This window comes from Phocoena phocoena, chromosome 7 (assembly GCF_963924675.1).
Source record: "Phocoena phocoena chromosome 7, mPhoPho1.1, whole genome shotgun sequence".
Classification (NCBI taxonomy): domain Eukaryota; kingdom Metazoa; phylum Chordata; class Mammalia; order Artiodactyla; family Phocoenidae; genus Phocoena; species Phocoena phocoena.
The window spans coordinates 83,853,186-83,875,866 of NC_089225.1; positions in this window are offsets into that span (position 1 = coordinate 83,853,186).

Genomic DNA, 22,681 nt, shown 5'->3' on the forward strand with positions numbered 1-22,681 from the left:
AGGGAAACGCAAATCAAAACCATAATAGATATCCCCTCACACATGTCAGGATGGCTATTCCTAAAAAATAAAAGATAACAAGTGTTGGCAAGGATGTGGAGAAAAGGGAATCCTGTTACTCTGTTGGTAGAAATATAAATTGGCACAGATATGATAGAAAACAGTGTGAAGTTTCCTAAAAATATTAAAAATAGAACTACCATATGATCTAACAATCCCAATTCTGGGTATTTATCCTAAGGAATTGAAATCAGAATCTAGAAGAGATAACTGCATCCCATGTTCATTGCAGCACTATTCAAAATAGCCAAGATATAGAAACAACCTAAATGTACATCTACAGGTGAATGGATACAGAAAATGTAGTATATATGTCTATATGGAGAATTATCAAGAATGGTCCTCAATATGGCCTCCTTTGGACCTTTACTCCCCAGATTAGCTGGTGATGTCTCTAGCCTGGCTTACTGTCACAGCTCATCTGGCATGGTTATCATAACTTTACAGTGGGTGGCCGTTCCCTCATTTTAAATGAATAAATGTGGGTATATACCGGAAGGAAATAAAATCTGGGTCTCAAAGAGATATTTGCACTCCCATGTTCATTGCAGCATTATTCATAACAGCCACCATACAGAAACTATCCAAGTGTCTGTTGACAAATGAACAGATAAAGAAATTATGGTATATATGTGAAATGGAATATTATTCGGCATTTATAAAGAAGGAAGTCCTGCCCTCTGCAACAGCATGGGTGGACCTGGAGGACGTCACGCTAAGTGAAGTAAGCTGGTCACAGAAGGACAGATACTAAGTGATCTCACTTATACGTGGCATCTAAAATAGTCAAACTCGTAGAAGCAGAGAGCGGGGGAGTGGGAAAATGGGTAGGTGTTGATCAAAGGGTAGAAAGTTTCAGTTGTGCAAGATAAATAAGTTCTGGAGATCTACTGCATAGTGTGGTACCTATAGCTAACAATACTATAGTGTATACTTAATATTTGCTTAGAGGGTAGATCTTTCGTTATGTTCTCACCACAAAAAAGAAAATAATAATAATAATGCTAAAGTGGGGAGCAGGAGAAAACTTTGAGAGGTAATGGGTGTGTCTATGGCCTTGATGGTGATAATGGTTTCATGGATGTATACTTAACCCAAACTCAGGAGTCGTATACATTAAATAGGTACAGTTTTTACATGTCAATCATACCCTGTTTTTTTGTTTTTGTTTTTGTTTTTAAAGAATAAATGAAAACCATTTTCTTAGTTTGTGTTTCTCCAAAAGCCAACCCTGAGACAAAGATCTGGGTGCAAGTGATTTATTTGGAATGGGACCCAGGAAGCATGGAGAAAGAATGAAGTGAGGCCAGGAAGGAGGAGAGCCAATAAAAGAGGTGATTTCAGTGGGCAACTGGGGCTCATCCCTACTAGGCACCCACTGAGGAACTGTGTGGAACACACCTCAGAACTTTCCCCTGCAATGCTAGAAGTGGGATTGGTGGATCACATGGAAGTTCTATTTGTAATATTTTTAGGATTCTGCAAAGTAGCTGGATTTTTATCCACTGTGGCAGCCTGGAGACTGTGTCTGGCAGACCAGCTACTCAAGCAGCTAATTGGCTGAGGGTCCAGTGGCCGTGCTTTGAAATCCCCAGCCACATCTGTGCTGAGGCCACACTTCCCAGGGGCTTTCCACCAGTGGCCGGGTGTGTTGGGGATAAGGCAGACATATTCCTGAGATATGCGGGACTCCTTTCTTGGTGACTTTGGCTTGAGGACTTCCTGACAGCTTCTCTGAACCTTCCTTAGACTGCACTGATGCGTAGGATGCATCCACCCAACTTTGTTGTCATCAGCTTCCCTTAGGGTCAAACAGTTCTCCCAGCGTTCCCTGGCCCCCTCCCTATTTCCTTTCACATAGCATTTTCCCTGTGTGCCTTTTTAATCCCCTCTTAGCATCTGCTTCTCAGAAGACCCAACTAAACACATCACCCAGTCCTCCTTGGTTGAGGATCGCTCCCGGGGGCATTAACTTCCCAGCCTTTCCAGTCTCCTCCATATACTGGCTCTGCCTGCGCCCAGGACCAGTAGACTCCCTCAGACAGGGAGATACAGGAAACCTCCTAGGAGGGAACTGTCAGTTGGTGGCCTCCGGGCAAGCATCTGGACAAGGCATCCATAGTGACAGTGTTTGCTACAAGGATTATGGTTTGCTTATCTGCTCAAGTACACAAATAGATTGTTATGCTATATGAATATGACCAGGAGAAAAGGAGGGCTCTAGGCAATGATATTCCCAGACTCTGCTAGGAAAAATTAAAATGATCTCCACAAATAGGGTAACTTTACTTCCGTTCCCAGAGGTTTATTTCATTTTCTTCCTGTTACTTTTCTCATGACTTCCCAATTTGTTTGGTTATCATTGATTAAAATGGGAAACACTTCATGTTCGGAACATTTACACCTTCTGGTAACAAAAAGATGTAAAAAGACTCTAAGAGGAGCTCTTAGCAATGAGTCTTTTTTTTTTTTTTTAATACATCTTTATTTGAGTAGGATTGCTTCACAATACTGTTATTTTCTGTTGCACAACAAAGCAAATCAGCCATATGCATACACATGTCCCCATATCCCCTCCCTCTTGAGCCTCCCTCCCACCCTCCCTATCCCACCCCTCTAGGTCATGGCAAAGCACTGAGCCGATCTCCCTGTGCTATCTATGCTGCTGCTTCCTACCAGCCAACTATTTTACATTCGGTAGTGTATATATGTCGATGCTACTCTCACTTCGCTCCAGCTTTGCCCTCCCACCCCATGTCATCAAGTCCATTCTCTATGTCTACCTCTTTATTCCTGCCCTACAACTGGGTTCATCAGTACCTTTTTTTTTTTTTTTTTTAGATTCCCTATATATGTGTTAGCATACGGTATTTGCTTTTCTCTTTCTGACCTACTTGAGTCTTATAGTAGACGTTTAATAGTGTTAGTTTTCTTCCTTCTTAGCTGCCTGGGGATAAAGGACCATATGTAGTACGTAGGGTGCTGCGAGTCATATTCTTTGTGTGGCCATAAACAGGATCAAAACGATATAATTATATGAAAGCACTTCCATAAACTGTAAAGGGCAAAGAGGAGTTACTCTGAAGTCTTGGAACTCATTATTACACTGCTTCAGATGGACCATGGTCAAGGCAAATCCTCAGAAGCAGGACACCTGCAAAGAGGAAAAGTTTCCTAGAGCATGGTTCGTATATAATATAATACGTCCTTCCAAACGTGCGTTCCACTCTATTAGCTTCCTTTAAACACAACTTAAATCTCTGTTATGATATTCAGACAGTAAAAGCAATTTTTAGCTACTGAGAAAACATTCTGTCCCATATGTTAGACAATGTACCATTTGTTGTAATTCCATTTGTTGTAATGTCCCTGAATGTTCTACATTTATTTGTATTTTAATAGAATCAGTCTTCCGCCTTTGGGATATTATAGAGCAATTTCATGTGTGCCATTAAAAATACAGTTGATATATTCTACAGCCTGATTTAGCTGCAAATGTAGAGAAATTTTTGACGCTGCGTGATAAAAATGAAGAAACATGAAACCTTAAGAAAAATAAAGAATCTAATTTAAAAGAATGGAAAAGGCAGAGATAAAATCAGGACAGTGACTGATCCAGCACCATGCACTAATATATCTTTTATACTTTCTCTTCTTAAACTGAATAATAGAGGTAGGGCAGAATTTGCATTGGTGTGAATCATTCAGTTCAAGAGATAGGAAGAAGGGTATATACATATATTATCTGGTCAATTTCACCAGCCATAGTTCAGTCGCTCAATGGTCCATCTGTATTTTCTGAGCTAGATTTGAACAAAGGTGACCCTCAGAACTCGTTACAAAATCTTGTTGTTTGAAAAACATTTTATTTTTGTATTTCCTTGAGATGGCCTCAAAGATTAATGTCTAAAATAAACTCAGCTGTTGAAATATTGTAAAGATACAATCAGAAAAGTAAGTCAACACATCCCCAATGCTTTTAACTCCAGTGATGAAATTCTAATCTGTAACAAACTTGGAAAAAAGCAACAACAGCGCTCTTGGGTCTTCATACCTCCTTATGTATGTCTCTCAGCTAACAATTTTAGCTTCAATTTCATCCAAAGCAAATTAAACTTCACTAGAATTCTGTAGGCATCTTCCTTTTCCCCTAATCATCCCAAGGAATAGAGTTGGCACAAATTAAAATACTAAAGATGTCTCAGATTTATCAGAACAATGCAATGCTATTTAAGCAGAAACAAAAGGCGGGTGGCGTGGGGAGTGCTTAACTAACAGTTCTATTCCTGGCTCTATTATTCATTCGATATTGACCCATTTAGCCTCAACTTACTCCCTTGTAAAATGAGAGGGTTCTTTACCCTTGAGTTCTAAAATACTATGTCCATGTACATTTCTCTTGTCTTGTAATTGCTTATTATCTGCCTCATCACCCGTCTTTTTGTTCTTACATCCAGCCCAATACCTAGCACATAGTGGGAACACAGTAAATGTGTGTTCACATGTAAATAAATATAAATTTCTCTCTCTACTCGTGTGGATATGTTCACTAAGGATGTATGTTCACTGACTAACGATGCTAATTTATCTAGCTGATGGTCACAGATACCCAATATCCCTGGTACCTCAGTAAACAGCATGACAACAGGAAATAAAAAGCATGTCTGGTGTCTGGGTGTCTGGGTAACTGGGTATCTGGGTATTAGATCCTTTCTTTATACAGGCAACAAATTTAAGGGACAAGTTGTGAAATAACATAAGAATTCCATACTTCTGTGTTTCTGGGGCAGAAGTTCTTCCTACTGAGTGTAAATCCACAACTGTTTAAAACTTGAAGGACTAACTCACTCCATTGAATTCAACAAATATTTAGAAATAGTACATCTCTCCCTAGGAAAAGACTGTTTAGGTGCTATGTCTTGAATGTTTAATTTGACATCTTGTTGTATTATCAGAATGTTGTTTTAAGCTACCATGTATTCTTTTGGGATAATAACTTGATAATAGGATTGAGCACCAAGATGAATTCCCAAGTTTTATAAATGTCTATGGAAAATGACAGTGAAGTCCACAAAACATGTATCCTGAACTAGGAAAGAAATGCTGGCCATATACTAAATTAAAATATTTGGCCATATTTTGGGGGCACTTGTGCTTTGTGCATCATATAACTTACGTCTTTGAACATGAATAAGATAACATCACACACAGTATTAAAAGGTGATAAAATACTATTGGAACTATCCTCCCTAAAGCCAGGGCTGTGAAACTATCCTTTTTGATACTGTAATGATAGGTGGATGACATTATGCATTTGGCAAAACCCACAGACTGTACAACACAAAGAATAAACCTTAATGTAAACTATGAACTTTAGTTAATAATAATCAAAAGTGGCTCATCAATTGTAATAAATTTACTACGCTAATACAATATGTTAGTAATGGGGAAAACTGTGAGTGAGAGAGAGGAAGTATATGGGAGCTCTGTCTGTACTATCTGCTCAGCTTTTTGTAAGCCTAAAATGGTTTTAAAAATAAAATTTATTAATAAAATAAACCACTATTGGAGCTATGCCATCTAAAGCTGTCAACTCAGCAAATTCCTACATCAACCATGAGCAAAATGGCTCATTTATATCATGAGAGGTGATTATACCCAAAGATGATGATGATCAAAGATGTAGTATTTTGATATGAAAAGCACTTTACTGGCTCCACAGCCTGGATATAAAACACAAAGACCTACATTAATTTTTAAGGTGAGGTCTTCTCACTTTGTACCATATACTCTGCCAAATTCTACATAACTAAATAAAAGGATCAGAACACATATATATGGAATCTAAGAAAAAAAAAAAGGTCATGAAGAACCTAGGGGTAAGATGGGAATAAAGACACAGACCTACTAGAGAATGGACTTGAAGATACGGGGAGGGGGAAGGGGAAGCTGTGACAAAGTGAGAGAGTGGCATGGACATATATACACTACCAAATGTAAAATAGATAGCTAGTGGGAAGCAGCCACATAGCACAGGGAGATCAGCTCGGTGCTTTGTGACTACCTAGAGGGGTAGGATAAGGAGGGTGGGAGGGAGGGAGACGCAAGAGGGAAGAGATATGGGAACATATGTATACATATAACTGATTCACTTTGTTATAAAGCAGAAACTAACACACCATTGTAAAGCAATTATACTCCAATAAAGAAGTTAAAAAAAATAATAATATGCCCAAAGTCCATGTCTTATCAGATGATATTTGGGAAGTTGCAAAACAAACAAAAACAGTATCGTAATAAAGCAAAATATCAAAGCACAAAAGAGCTAGAAGGAACCAAGGAAATGGCTCAGGTCAACCGCCTCTTGTTACATAAGAAAAAATAAGGCACAAATGTATGTCCCTGTGACACGAAAAGCCCTATGGGGAAAAAAAAATTAATCTCTGGTCTAATCATAGGGCTACTTGAGCTATTTCCTAAGCAAGAGGTTGGTATTTAACTTGTGATCACTGTGTAGTTTACAGGCAATTGTTTTTCCATTTTCATTTGGCTGTAAGGAAGTTCAGCACCGAATTTGTGGCCCATTTCCAGCAAGTTTATAGGGTAAACCTGACTCCTGCTTGATCTTGCTTTCTGACTCATCTATGCAGTTTTCGGACTTACTGTTATCTTGCCATATTGAATGTGAGACAGATGACCTTAAACAGTCCCTCACCCAGCTCACTCTCTAATTCCCTTTTACTCCAATCATGAAGAAATATGTGGATTAGAAGAAAACATTTTTTTAAATGGTGATCAGAGAGAAATTATTTTAGAATGGTGCTACTCATCTTGGATGACCCAGATGTTCCTTCACCAAGGGGTTACATCTTACAAGGAGTGTTATTATCTCGCAAGAAATAAGATCAGAATTATGCTAATTGTGAAATATTCATTCCTCTTGAAATTAAGCAAGTGTGCACATTCCCCAGGTGGTACACAAGATGATCTATTGTGGTATAGGAGGAAAATACTATAATTTTTATTTTTACATAATTTTTATTTAAGCTCTACTAATAATTTAATATAAAAATGACCATGGCCCCATCATTCTGTCCATATGTCAAGACTGCTCTTAGAGAAGGATTCATGAGGAATTATGAGTGAAAAGTGAGAGTTCCACAATGCATTCTTCATTCTGACTGTGGTTTATACAAGCCCTGCTTATTCACTCACTCTCACAAAAGGCACAACATCTAGAATGTGCAGAGTCTCCTTATATTACTGACAGGGAAAAGACCCAATAGCAAAAGAGCCAAAGCTATAAATAGGCAATTCACAGAGCAGTAAAATTCAAACAGCAACAGACATAAGAAAAGTTCAAAAGAAGTGAAGGGAATACAAACTGAAGTAACAATGAGAAAGCATACACTGGTTCGACCACAAAAACAAGTACCATAACACCTGGGGCAAAAGATTCTTCTTGTGCGTTGCAAGTGGAAGTGAGAACTATTACAGCCAAGAGGCAGGAAATTATGTGTAATATGATTCCACATTCATAAACTAACACAGAAAGCACCCCTCTGTCTATATGGATATATTTAGTACATATGTATTTAGATGTATATGAGTGTGGAGAGACATATGGAAGGATATATATATTGGATTGTAACGTAAGTATCATTTTGGGGTGAGGAGGTTTAGTGTGGATAGAGTAGAAAGGAGAGGGGGAAGGAGAATCAAAAAATGAGGAAAAAAGATTACACTAAAAATAGCATGTATGACATGAACATATTTGAATTTTTGCATAATTTTATATGAAGGATCTTAAAAATAAAGTGGAAAATAAAACATTTTTTTAACATCTTTATTGGGGTATAATTGCTTTACAATGGTGTGTTAGTTTCTGCTTTATAACAAAGTGAATCAGTTATACATATACATATGTTCCCATATCTCTTCCCTCTTGCGTCTCCCTCCCTCCCACCCTCCCTATCCCACCCCTCCAGGTGGTCACAAAGCACCAAGCTGATCTCCCTGTGCTATGTGGCTGCTTCCCACTAGCTATCTATTTTACGTTTGGTAGTGTATATATGTCCATGCCACTCTCTCGCTTTGTCACAGCTTACCCTTCCCCCTCCCCATATCCTCAAGTCCATTCTCCAGTAGGTCTGTGTCTTTATTCCTGTCTTACCCCTAGATTCTTCATGACATTATTTTTTCTTAAATTCCATATATATGTGTTAGCATACAGTATTTGTCTTTCTCTTTCTGACTTACTTCACTCTGTATGACAGACTCTAGGTCTATCCACCTCATTACAAATAGCTCAATTTCGTTTCTTTTTATGACTGAGCTGAGTAAAACTTTCCACGAGCACAGTGTATATTTTCTCTAAGGAACTGCAGTTGAGGTGGTATTCAGAAATACAGCAACTTATTTCTTTGTCAAGTCTCCCCAAATAACAGGCATCTCCCAGAAGAGTGACCACACACCCAAGGCAAGGGTAGGAGGATAGACCCTCACCTGCATGACATGTGCATTTTATAAAAAGCGTTAAGCCCTTCTGGTATCACATTGAGGATATGAATGAAGAAATATGTGACTAGTTCAGGCAACAAGGTTGATTTCTAGCAGCTACCACCAACATCAAAATTGGGTTCTAATGCACTCAATTATAGTTATAAAGAGTTCTTGGGTTTTGTAGTCTAACCTCTCATGCAGGGGTAATAGTCTCTTCTAAAGCTTTGCTGAATGTGAGTACAATCTTCTAGAACTGCCTCCCAGTGATTTTAGGTCTGTCCCATGGAACAACACAGAACAAATCCTCTAGCGCTTCTGTGCTGTAACTCTTCACAGAGTTAAAGACAGCAAGACTATCTGCATTGGTCTTTCTCTGGACCAAGGAGCCCCAGACTCTAAAAATGATGCTTTACTGGGTTTCTAGTTGTGGTTTGATTTATCCAGAAAACAGCAGGGAAAGAGTGACTTAATTTCCATGAATGCAGCCCAAGACCACCCAAACACTGATTTTTTTTTTTAAATCACATTGTTAGCTCAATTTGAAGTTGTGATCAATTCCAGTGATTTTAAAATTAACTGCTCCCATATGAGCAATTGAACTTGTGTAATTGATTTTAAATATCTAAAACAGAAACTGTTTTAAACTTTCCTTATGATATTGGCTCTGGATTTTATACTGTTGTGATCCCTGGACATACCAATTCTGCTATCTGTTCTATTATAAGTCGGTATATTGCTGCATTGCAAAATGCTACAAATCCTAGCAGCTTAAAAGAACAATTAACATCTAGAGTTTCACACAGTTTCTGTGGGTCAGGAATCTGAGAGGAGCTTCACTGGTGGTTCTGACTCAGGACCTTTCATGAGGTTGCAGTCAAGATGTCAGGCAGAGCTGCAGTCATCTGAAGACCTCGCTGGGCTGGAGGACCCACGTCCAAGGTGGCTTACTTCCATGACAAGTAAGTGGTGCTAGTTGTTGGCAGGAGTCCTCAGGCCACGTGGACCTCTCCATAGGGCTAACAGAGAGTCTTCCCACTTGGTGGCTGGCTTCCCCCAGAGTGACTTAACCAAGAAAAGAAGCAAGAAGGAAGCTGCAATGCCTTTGCTGTGTCTTGGAAGCCATGCAGACACTTCTGCCGAATCTTTTGGAGAGAATTATCTCCACCTTTTGAAGGGAGAGGCATCAAAGAATTGTGGGCATACTTCAAACTGCCATAGTGACTTACTTGCAAACTGAACAAAAGGAAAAGAGGAGTCAAAAGATCACTAAACAGGCTTGGGTTTGAATCCTGCTTCTGCCACTTACTAGCTCTGTAAGACCCTGGGAAAGTTATTAACCTCTCTGAACCTCTTTCTTCACCTGTGAAAGGGAAATATAGTACACATATCATTGGACTGTAGTGGCAGTTAAATAAGATGAAATATTTAAAATACTTAGTACACCATCTGGAATATAGTAGGTGTTCACTAAACTGTTCTTATTTCTTCATTCAATTAATTGATAGAAAGGCTGAAAGGACAGAAGATTGTGGTTTGAACAAAAGACTACCTTGCCATGTGCCACAGAAAGTCATTGGTGTGAGAATGCGGGACCATATCTCTCTATGGCTGGGGTGCCAGGCATAATGAAATAAGACAGAAACCTGGTAATTAAGACGGGGACACAAGATAAAAGGAATCAGAGCCAGACACAAAGATACACATTGAATTTACATACTGAGTAAATCTTGTGTGCACCAAGTCAATTTGTTTAATTCCTAAGTGTCCTTTACATGTTTTGCTGAAAAACAATTATCTTTGAAGGAGTAGAAAAGTCATTGATGTTCTTTAAACACATCAAAGAGTAGCATAAATAAAGTGATTTTTTGGGAAATCGCAAGTATTCCATTATCTTTAGCACTCATTAAGAGACATAAGAGCTGCTGTAATCCCTAAGCTATATGAAACACTTGGTAGAGTAAGTTTAGGGCTCTTTCTCTTTTTTCTCTTTTCATATGAAAAAAAAAAAATGGAAGCAAGGACATGGAATAAAATAAACGGGTATTTGAACTTCACAGTATCAAAAAGAAAAATCAAAATGTAAACATCCTATAACTTGTTTTTCTCACTTCCACAGAATGATTTCCATTTTCAAAGTTCCTTCTGAACAAGAATTCATCTTTACAACACCCCAGGACACAGAAACTATCATTATCTCCACTTTACAGATGGAGAAGCTGAGATACCAAGACTAAACACATCTCAGTTCCTCAAGAAATTAGAATTTGGGACCCAGTAAGAAATCTGGCTTTCGTACTGCCGTGTTGGCTGGGAGGCCATTATAATGTCAAGCATTGTAAAATCATTTTGTGTATTCCCAGATCATCAGGCACTCATGACAATATTTGGCAGTTCACAGTTCACGGCGACAATGTGCTCTGAGTGATGGGGTTTACAATATCTACATGGTTATGATTATAAAGTTGCACATGGGCCAGGGAAAGAAAATAACCCAGCAGAATATATTTCAATGCATCCATTAGGGGATCAGCGTGAGACACCATCAGCAATGGAGGAATTCATCAACTTCATAGGCACCCAAGCAGTGCTAAAAACTTTGACTTTACTAGAAATACAACAAGTAATAAAAACAGACAAGACCTGAAATGGCCTAATGGACCTAGGACAAATGTGGTAGAAGATTAACAGCACTGAATTCTCAGGAGTTGAAACTTTCCCCAGTATTCAGTTAGCAGTTCTTAAAATTCAGGGCCTTAAGTACAAATCTTGATGTCAGCATAAATAGGTTCCTAGATGGACAGTCTTTGCCCCACATAGTCACACTGAGTTCGTATTCTTAAAAACTGTGCTCAAGTTCTTACCTTAATGCACTGCAGTAAATCCTTTTCAATCCATTTGTCAACATTTTATCTACTATTGATGAAAATACTTTCTTATAGATCACACTTAGATCTAGGGGCATCTACCAGGGCCTTCCAGGGCATTTATATTTTTATTTTATTATAACATAGTTGAGACACATAGAAAGCTATCAAAATAATATAATAAATTCCATCTCACTCACCATCCAACTAAAGAATTATATTGTCAATACCTTTGAACTCTTCCCAAATGCACTCGCCCTTTACTTACTCAGCAGCAGCCCTTCCACTGAGTATGGAATTTATCATTCCTAATGCCCAGCTAATGTGCAGGTAGGTAGTGAACAACTAGTGTATAGACAATAGATGTGTGTGTGTATATATTTGCAATATTTACCATTATTTTTCACATCATTGTTAAGCCTCATAGAAATGGAATATTTTAAGTGTACTATAGGTACACTTTTGAAACTTGTTTTTTCTTTAAACATTGTTTTTGTAAGACTCATCTGTATAGATACCTGTGTATCCAGTTTGTTCATTTTCATCATATGTAGCATTCTTCTGTATCATGAAAACTGCCACTTATTTAACCATTCCCCTGTCTTCTATTAAGCAGCTTGTATCACATAAACTTCAAGCACATTTTTGTGATTTTTCAGTGTGCACTAAAGCAATTGAAGAAAACAAACACATGAATGTTAGTGGGATATGTTTTCTGGGGGCAGAAGTTGAACATATGTACTGCCTGTTTTTGAGTGTTTGTGGCTATGCCATTTTTTTTGTTTGTTTTTGGCCAAGCATATGATACCTGTAATGATCATATTTATTATTATTTGTTGTTATCATTATTATGTTCTGAAATAGGTAGCCTATATGTCTAAGGCCAGTGGCATTGCCTTATTCTTCTAGGTATTCTTAACATCTAATCTAGTGCCATATTACATCCATAAACATTCATAAGTGGTCTTTGTTTGAGAATAACATTAATGCTTTGTGGACACATTTTTGTGGACCAAGGATAGCTATGGAGAGGGAAGCTTCCTCTATGCAGTATAAACCTTCACAGTAACATGAAATATAAGAGTAGACCAAAGACTAAGGGGAAAGGATGTAGGTGGGTCATGTATGTATTATGAATCTAGTCTTCTATTTTATCTAATATGTCAAACATTGGCAATTATATTATTTTTCAATACTTTTATATTACAAAAACTGATAACACTATTGCAATCTGCCGTCTCATAGGGATTTCAAAGTTAAAACATAGGCTTTTGCAAGTGGAAAGAGAATTGTATACATAAAAAATGTTTAGGCAGAGACAGAGAATAATCATATTTCTAATTCACAATAAATAACTTAAACAAGGGCAGTACAATTGATGCATGGCTACATAGCCACAAATGATTCCTGTCCAACAAATTACTCCATTGATATAAAATACATTTTCAATCAATAGGTGAAGTGCACACTATCTTACAATGCCTCTGGGAGAACAAAGAAAAAAATGGAAAGCAAGAATGAGCAACCCATGGCATACATGATGATTGCTGCTACCTTACTTCTTTCCCACACTTTTTTATTTAATTTTTTTTTGTGGTACGTGGGCCTCTCACTGCTGTGGCCTCTCCCATTGCGGAGCACAGGCTCCGGACGCGCAGGCTCAGCGGCCATGGCTCACGGGCTCAGCCACTCTGTGGCATGTGGGATCTTCCCGGACCGGGGCACGAACCCACATCCCCTGCATCGGCAGGCAGACTCGCAACCACTGCGCCACCAGGGAAGCCCTTTCCCACACTTTTTAAAAAGATAATTTATTTTATTCTATTTTGTATGAAACAATTTTCTATTACAAAAGTAATAATGATCATTCTGAAAATTTAAAGTATTCACAAAATTACTAATAAGAAAATTAAAATTCATTACTAATCTTATTTTTCAGATTTATTTCAGATTTATTAACCACTGTTAATGTTTACTATATATGCGTTCTCTTATCTACGCATATATATACATTTTTCACAAAATATGAAATGTTATAGAAACTATTTTATGACCTTTTTCACTAAGCAATATATCATGCATATTTTTTGTTAGCATTATTTTTCTTTACCCTCATTTTTAATAGCTCCATATTATTCCATAACGTGGATGGGCCGTAATTTATTTACCATGACTCCATTTCTGAACATTTGTTTCTACCCTAAGTTTTTTAGCCTTCTCAACAATGTTGTAGTAAGCATCCTTAATGATAAATCTTTAGATATATCCGTGATGGATTCATCTGGGATAAATTCTTAGAAATGTGATAGCTGAGCCAAAAGCTGCACACACATAGAATGGTTTTCTTATGTGTTGCCAAATTGCTGTCCAAAGAAGTACCAATTTTTACTCTCACTGTCACAATTTAAGAATGCTCATTTCTTCACACAATAGTTTTAGTACGTTGCCTTGAAGACCACAAGGCTTCACTACTCCCTGGATCTATACTCTTTGCCCAATGACTTCGAAGTGGCCTCTGCTGTGGCTGAGGCATAATTCCCTGCCCCTGACCTTGACCATGTGCACTTTCTCTGGCCAGTGTGATACTAGCAGTAACGATGAATGAGTATCCTCAAAAATGATTACGTCATTGGGTCTGCTCTTTGTGTCTCTGCCATCACTATGAGAAGACATTGCGTAGGCTAATCCACTAGTCTCAGGAAGAGGATGAGGAACAAGAACAGCAAAATCACCCGCCAGTCAGCCACGAAGTGTGTGACTACTTGAGTCCAGGAGAGACCAGAAAATCCACTCACTTGAGCCCAGTCTTGATTAGCCAACACCCAGCCAACAGGAAAACTTGTGAAAAATAATAAATTATTTCTGTATTTAGCCACTAGTTCTTAGGATCGTTTGTTATACAGCAATAGCTAACTGATATAGTTACCAGTGTTACTTTCCCCACAACAGTTAACATTTGGATAAAATTTTACAGACTATGAAGTATTTTCAGTATATTTCCTTATTCATTATTAACATAATTTTATAGATCAGAAAACCAGAGTTCAGGAAAGATTATGATTTGCCCAAATATTCTTAGTTATTAAGTGGCAGAGACAGGGTTCAAACAGAGATCTTATAACCATGCACTTTTCTCTATTCCAAACTTTTTCTTTTAAGAACCAGATAGTAAATTACTTTAGGTTTTGCAGGTCATATGGTCTCTTGTAAATACTCAACTCTGCCAATGTAGCACAAAAGCAGCTATAGACAATACAAAAATGAATGGGTGTGGTTGTGTTCCAATAAAACTTTATTTACAAAAACCATCTTGGCCACTCCACAGGGAATGTCTGTGGCTGGCACTTCCACCCCTCGAGTCAATAGCTAGCAACTTCCTCATCAGTACTAATGAAGGTGCTGAAAGTTTGGTATCTCCTCTTCCAAAGTGCAGACCACCTATCTAAATTACATACATATAATCTAGATTACATATAAATAAAAAATATATACTTAAAATCTAAACGATAAAGATATATAATATGTGTGTAATCTAAGTTATGTATAAATTGTATATACGCCTAATACTGGTATATATCTAAATACTATATATATATATACACACACACACATATATATACCAAGATTTCACAGATTCAAAAGTGACAAAGATTTATCTTGTTCAATTTCATTTCAATTTCATTTGAAAACTGAAGCTACCAGGGAACCACAGTCAAAAAAACAACTACTGGTAATATACCTCCTTGAAAGCAATCACAGGTCAAAGGCCCACTGCTGCAAAGGAGGTGATGGAAAATGTAAAATTGGAAAAATGTGTAAACGGCTGCTGGTCAGTCATGAAAATAGAAAATAACCGAGCAGAATCCATCAAAATAGGTGATGTGTGAAAATGAGAATTTCCCAACTTGGTTCACAAAGGAGCGATTTGGAGTGAAAACATGTGAATGCATGAATGAATGAATGAGTGATTGAAGAAGTGCTTAGGGAGCTAATGTCAACCAACTCGATCTCAGTAAAGTTTAATTGAGACAAGGCAGCTGTCTCATCTGCTCGGGGGTGCAGCCCATATTGAGAGGGTTGGCAGCGGCGATATTTTGCACAGTTTTAAAGTGATCAGAACCATTTTCAGTGATCTCTGGTTTTAGACGAGCTCAACTGTGGGGCCACACAGCGTAGAAAGGAGCAAGGAGTCACAGTGAATTTCAGGATTGAATCCCAGCTCTGCCATTTACTAGCTGTGTGCCCTTAGGGGGGTTGTTTAGCTCTCCTTGAGCCTCTATTAAAGAATAGATAAAATGAACACAATAATAGATGCTGCCTCAAAGGATTGTCCTGCAGATGAAATGAGGTAACACACTTAATGTGCTTAGTGTAGCCCCGGACCACATGGAAGAAATCGATAAATTATTAGCTTTTTGCTAAGGCCAGAGCTGGATGCTGAGGATAAAACAGAATCTCTGCCTTTGTGAAACTCAGAGTCTAGTGGGAGACATAGATCAACATAGGCAACTACGATGAAGTGTGAGAAGTGCCATAACAAGAGCATTTATTGGGATTCTGAAGGGAAAAGAGAAGGGAATGAAAGACTCTTTTACTGAGAGTCTGAGGGGCTGTGTGTGTGAGAGAGAGACACACAGAGAGAGAGAGAGAGACTGATTATTATTATTAATGTTGTTGAGTAACTACAATAATAAATTACAATCACTAAACTGTAATCTCCTTGAGGGTAGGAATTAAAGACTACCCCTGTGCCCAGCACAGCCCTTGGAGCTCAATCATGGTTTGATGACTATTTGTTGATTTATATATTATAATAAAGAAAATCTTTAGTAAAGAAAAAAGTTAATTTTATAATTCAATATTTGAAGAGGGGAAGCGATCTAGCTGTCCTTATGGTCAAGTCCTATATTTTTGAGGCTCCATTGAGTTTATATAGTGTTATTGTTAAGAGTTTGGGAATAAGTCAAATATGATTTGCATTTCCATTTCAGCCCTAATTTACCAACTGTTAGACCTGAGGTAAGTGATTTACCCCTTCTAGGGAAGTTTCTTTGGGCATAAAATGGTGTTTGGTTTAGGGATTAAGAGCATCAGCTCTGAAGCTAGGCTGCCTGGGTCCAAATCCTGGCTTTGCCACCAGTTAGCTGCCTGATGGTGGACAACTTAGTTGGGTTCCCCACAAAGCAGACCCTGAAATAAGGACTTGGGTGCAGGTAGTTTATTTGGAAGGTAATCCCAAGAAGCACAAGTGAGGAGAGAGACAGGAAAGGAGAAAAAGGCCCCCCACACACAATTATGCAAGTGGACAGGTAACGGTTGGGGGAACTGGGGCTTAGCTTCCCATAAGGTAGCATGAAGAATCAGCCTCAGAGTAGTCCCACCAAAGGAAGAGGAATCTGGGCCATTCATGCACCAACTTGTGAACTTCATTAAAACATTTAAAAATTGAAATACATTTGACATTTAACAGTGTGTCAATTTAAGGTTATAGCATGCTGATTTGATACATTTACGTACATTTGCTACATTTATATATGGTAATATGATTGCCGTTCTAGCATGGTTAGCACTCTTATCACATAATTATCATTTCTTACTTGTGGTGGGAATGAGATCCAGTTTCTTAGCAAGTTTGCTGATTATAATAAAATATTGTTGTCTATGTTCAGTACACTGTGCCTTAGTTCTCCAGGATGTGTTCGTCTATTCATTGCAAGTCTGTGCCCCTAAACAACAGCTCTCCTATTCTCCCACCCCCAGCCTCCGGTGACCACCATTTTACTCTCTGTTTTTATGAGATTAGCTGTTTCAGATTCCTCATATAAGTGATATCATACAGTATTTCTCTCTCTCTGCTTGACTTATCTCACTTTGTATAAAGTGCTGAAGATCCATCCATATTGTCACAAATGGCAGGATTTCCTTCTTTCTCATGGCTAAGTAATATTCCATGGTGTAAATATGCAGCATCTTCTTTATCCATTCATTCATCTATGGACACTTAGGTCGTTTCTATATCTTGGCTATTGTGAGTCATGCTGCAATAAACATGGGTGTGCATTCTTCAATATCCTGTTTTCATTTCCTCTGGGAATATACCCCAAAGTGGAATTGCTGGATCACATGGTGAACTTCATTAATAGAGAGTTGTCTCTGTGGGGAAGGATGAAGTACTCAGCTCTTCCAGGATGCCCTACTCACAGGCTGAGCAAGAGAAAGCCCCAAGGTAGAGAGCCTGAGACCATGGACATGTGAGGCAAGAAGCTGTCCTTGCACAGAAGATATCCACGGCTGCTGCAGTTGACATTGCAGCTTCAGGTTAGCCATGGGGACATGAGCAGGGCATCAACAGTGTCCAAAGCACAAGCCATCTTTTCTTTCTTCCTTTCTTTCTTCCTTTATTTCTTTCTTTTCTTTCTTTCTTTCTTTCTTTCTTTTTCTTTCTTTCTTTCTTCCTTCCTTCCTTCCTTCCTTCCTTTCTTTCTTTCTTTCTTTCTTTCTTCCTTCCTTCCTTCCTTCCTTTCTTTCTTTTTCTTTCTTTCTTTCTTCCTTCCTTCCTTCCTTCCTTTCTTTCTTTCTTTCTTTCTTTCTTTCTTCCTTCCTTCCTTCCTTCCTTCCTTCCTTCCTTCCTTCCTTTCTTTCTTTCTTTCTTTCTGTATATTAGAATTTGTAAAGGAGACTTTACAAATGACAACTAAATGCAATGCTTGATCTTTGATTAGATCCAAGATAAAAAAGTATAGCTATAAAGGACATAATTAGGATGATTGAGGAAATTTAAATATACATGGTCTGCCTATTAGGTAACATGATTGTATCACTATTAAATTTCCTGAGTATGATAATCATATTGTAGCTATTTAGGAGATGATCCTTATTCGTAGGAGATTCATGCTGAAGTATTTATGGGTAAAGTGGAATGACGTTTGCAACGTTCTTTCATTCATTTCCAGAAGGAAAAATTAAACACACACATGCATGCCTATGGAGGGAGGGAAAGAAAGCAAATGGGGCAAAATTTTAACAATTGGTGAATGTAGGTAAGGGTATACAAGTGTTCACTGGACTGTTATCTTATGACTTTTGTGTAAGCTTCACTTTTTTTTTTCAAACTGGAGTAGGAAAAATGTAGAGAGTAGACTCTGTCCCCTAAAGCTGCTGTGAGAATTAACTGAGAGCTCCTGTATAGGGATGCGCAGTGTGGCTAAGAGTAAAGACTTGGTCCAGGCTGCCTGAACTCAAACTCCAGCTCTCTCATTAGCTAGCTGGGTGACCTAGGCAAGGGGCTTACCTGGGGCGCCTAAGTTTCCTCACCTGCCAACTGGGACTAATAAAAGTGCTTTCTTCATGACGTTGTGAGGCTCCAATGGGACAATGCATATACAACACTGAGCATAGCACCTGGCATATGGCAAATATGTAACCAGTGTTATGTATAATCATCATCACCACAAGTGATCATACATCCTAGTTTCCTATTATTCTCTCAAAAGGGTCTCAGTCTGGGATATGCTCACCCTATGATTATCTCATTAATGTGCTGGAGGGCTGGTAAAATTACATACGAACAGTAACACTGTCATAGCTGGTGCTGTCAGTTCTCTTCTTTATCTTCTCCCAAACCCTCATCTTATCTATGTCAGGAGCAGAACAGTGTGGCACTAAGTAGCAGGCTGGGTGTCAGCAAGGAGATGAAAGCACCGTGGGGTCCAGCACCAGGCATGACAAGGAGGGATGGATGCTCAACAAAAGTCAGAGAATAAGGGATTCAACCACAGGACTGCAAATCCTAGAGAGGGATGCTGGACCACTGGGCAAGCCCTAGGCATACGATGGAGAGAAAAGTTGGGGCTTAGTTACTACAAATGTGACCAGAGGTGAGGGCTGATCAAAGGAGAAGCAAGGCAGATGGTGCGGCTAGTAGCAAGCCGGAGCATGCCAGGAGAATGGTTATCACCATGTTTATGTTTCCTAGGCTTACATTAGCCCTGCCTGGGGAAGGACCTTGGCCCAAAAGCTGCTGTGGTACAGTCCAGAGGCTGTGAGATGAAGGAGGGACACTTACATCAAAAGACCTAGTTTTCAGTCCTAGCTCTGCTACTGACTTGATGAGAGGTCTTCAACAGATGACATTCACTCTCTAAGCCTTGATTTCGTTATCTACAAAAATGAGGCGTCAATTCTCTGCTTGCCTTCTAACGCTGTAGAGACAGAGTAGTTAAGAGCACTGCCTCTGGCATCGGACAGAGCTGGTTTCATTCCACAACAACAGGTGGTGAGCAAATCACTCAGCCTCTCTAAGCCTTGATAGCCTCACCTGTTTCATAGGGAAAATAATCATACTTATATCTTAGGGATGTTATCAAAATTAAAAGAGGTAAAGCAACAACTAAGTGTCTATGACCGGGACCACATATATTTAGGATTAGGCTCAGCTGCAAATCACTGACATATCTCCAAATAGTGGTGATTTTAAAAGATAGAAGTTTGTTTTTCTTCAATGTCCAAGAAGTGCACAGGTGTTAGACCAGGGGTTGAAAGGCATTCCACTGTGTTGAGGATTCAGGGACTTTCCATCTTGTCGTTCTGTACTGAGTGGTTTTCCAGAGGTCACTCACTGATCCAGGATGGACGCTGGAAAATGTTATCTTTATTTTGGGCAACGATCAATTGAAAACCAGGAGATTTTATGGAAAGAAAAGAGAAATAGATCTTTAGAACACCTAGTAGTCTCTGTCACAACCTTCAATAAGCGTTAACTGTTATCTGCATCCTTATTTTAGTACCATTTGCACTGTATGCCAGTATCTTGTATATGTCTGTTATTGTTGCTCCAGTGATTCTACACATAAGAATTAAATGGCTCCAGAAGCTCAGATTAAAAGGATTAAAGATAACCACCAAAAAGATTATTATAAAAACAGATTTCCATCAGAATTTTACTTTTACCGCCGAGGAGTCTAAGGACAGAGAAATGTGTCACTCTGGCATCTGATTTCATATTCATAACAGTGTATAAAAAATGGATTACGTCCTGAAGTGATTGAGAAACTGTGGTTTGGTTGATGAACTAAAGATGATACAGAAGAGAAATCAAGCAACCATAGGGCCCTTAAATGTCTGGGAATAGTACATTTATTTTAATAACACAAAATGGAAATCAATTCCAATTTCAAATGAAGAATATATATGCGCTGGAATTAAATGCTCTTAAAATGTTTACACTCCATTTTGGCCCCAAAAGGAAGAAAAACCTCAAGAAGAGTATGCGACAAGAGAATAGCTATCTTAAAAAATGGGGAGCCATCCTTCAGTGTGGATTTTTTTAATTGTCACAATTCAAGCCAATAAGACACGCGCACCATGATAAACGAGACATTAGAAAACTGAGAAACAAACAATAAAAACACATCACTCTAACAATAAATATTTAAAAGATGGAAAAATATGGAATGTATATATTCAGATTCCCTGCTCTCAAGCTATGTTTAATGTTATTTTAAACTTTTCATTTGCTCACATGTACATGAAAACCTAAACACAAGATTGGAACTGTGATAGCAAAAGTCTCCAGAGTACAGCAGATCTCTAGACTTTTTACCTTTTAATTTCCTAATCCTTAATCATCATGATATAATTTTTAGTGTGTTCAATGATTTCTCACCCATCTTCGCTTCTGCATGATCTGGCGAAATGCAACCAGGTTGCTTGTGGGAAACCACTCCATCCTGTACAGTCACCATCCCTCCTGCACATCCACCTGGCAGGGTATTAACACACCATTCAGGTAGCATGAGGAACACAGGGAGACATCAGCATAATTAAATCAGGCCATCAGCCTCTGAAGTGCACTTCCTACTGTGCAGCTCCAGGTGAAAGTGCTTTTAAGTATAGGTCACCTAGGGGTCTCGTGAGCAAATCGAACACTTCCTTGTATGCCATCAGAAGAGCCAGAATAAGATGTAGCAGTTGAGAGGAAGAGATCCCAGCTATTTCCTCTCTTTTAATAGTTTTCAGCTCATTTTGCAAAAATACCCAGCTACCATTTATGTCTCCATGATGTTAATATCTTTTTGGAAAGCGGAAAATGTATATAAATGAATCAAGTAGTGAGTCTAATCAACTATTAGGAATCAAACATCTGGTGTCTGCCTTGAGCAAATAGAATGCATTTTCTTGCTTGACCCTGTGCTCCTATAATGGCCCAATTCAACCAGATCCTCCCCTTCCTGGCTTCTTATACTTGTCAGTTCAACACAGTCTGTACATGTATCTCCAGCAGACTCATACCTCAAGTGCTTTTTGTAATGATCTAGCTTTTTGATTTCAGATTTCCTTTGGTTTTTCAAGGCTTGTATTTTAATGTCTATGAATGGCCTCGCCGCCTTCTCTACTTTTTTCTCCTCCTTTCACTGATTTTTTTCCCTCCCTCTTTTTCACCCTTGACTCTGTCTCTCTACTCATCCCCTTCCCGTGTTGTCTATTACCTTGGTGGTGACACAAATTAAGTAATTTTCTCCCTTGTATTGTTTTCCATAATTTCAGGGCAAGCTGCTGAAGTGTGTGCCCTGTCACTGGATTCTTCTGCAGCTGCCAGACCTTGAGACATGGGCTGCATGGGCTGTACCATAGGAGAGATGAGCTGTAGTCCCACGTCACAGGAAGGATGAAAATTGGCCAGAATGTTTGCAGGGAAAAGAAGGGCACTGATGCATGGGGAGAAAAAGCATGTTCTCAGATCATTTCATTTCTATCATTCAACACTGAAAGGTTGAGTTGTCTGTATTCATCAAGATTCCAGCAGGAAAAAGATGACAAACTTAGCAGGTGTCAATGAAAAGAGTTTGGTTAAGGCACTGTCTAGAAAAGTATAGGCACAGGGCTTCCCTGGTGGCGCAGTGGTTGAGAGTCCGCCTGCCGATGCAGGGGACACAATTCAGGGGACTCAACAAGAAATACTGAAGCATGCTGGAACTGGCAAAGAGTGGGAAGCCATCACCAACCTAGGCCTAAAGAGGCAAGATGTAGGAATAGTTACTCAAGTTGGAAAAATCTATATCTGCAGGAGAGGGCCACCTGATAAAAGTCTACTCGAAGTGTAGGTGCAGACTGCGTTGTACTCTTTGTTACAGACACCAAGCCAAACTAGAGTGACCCAAGAGAAGGACACTGAGAAAATAACTGAAGAAATAATTACCCTGACCTCTTTCTCCTGCCCTCCAATCTCCTGCTGGCCCTCCCATTGGCCAAACCCA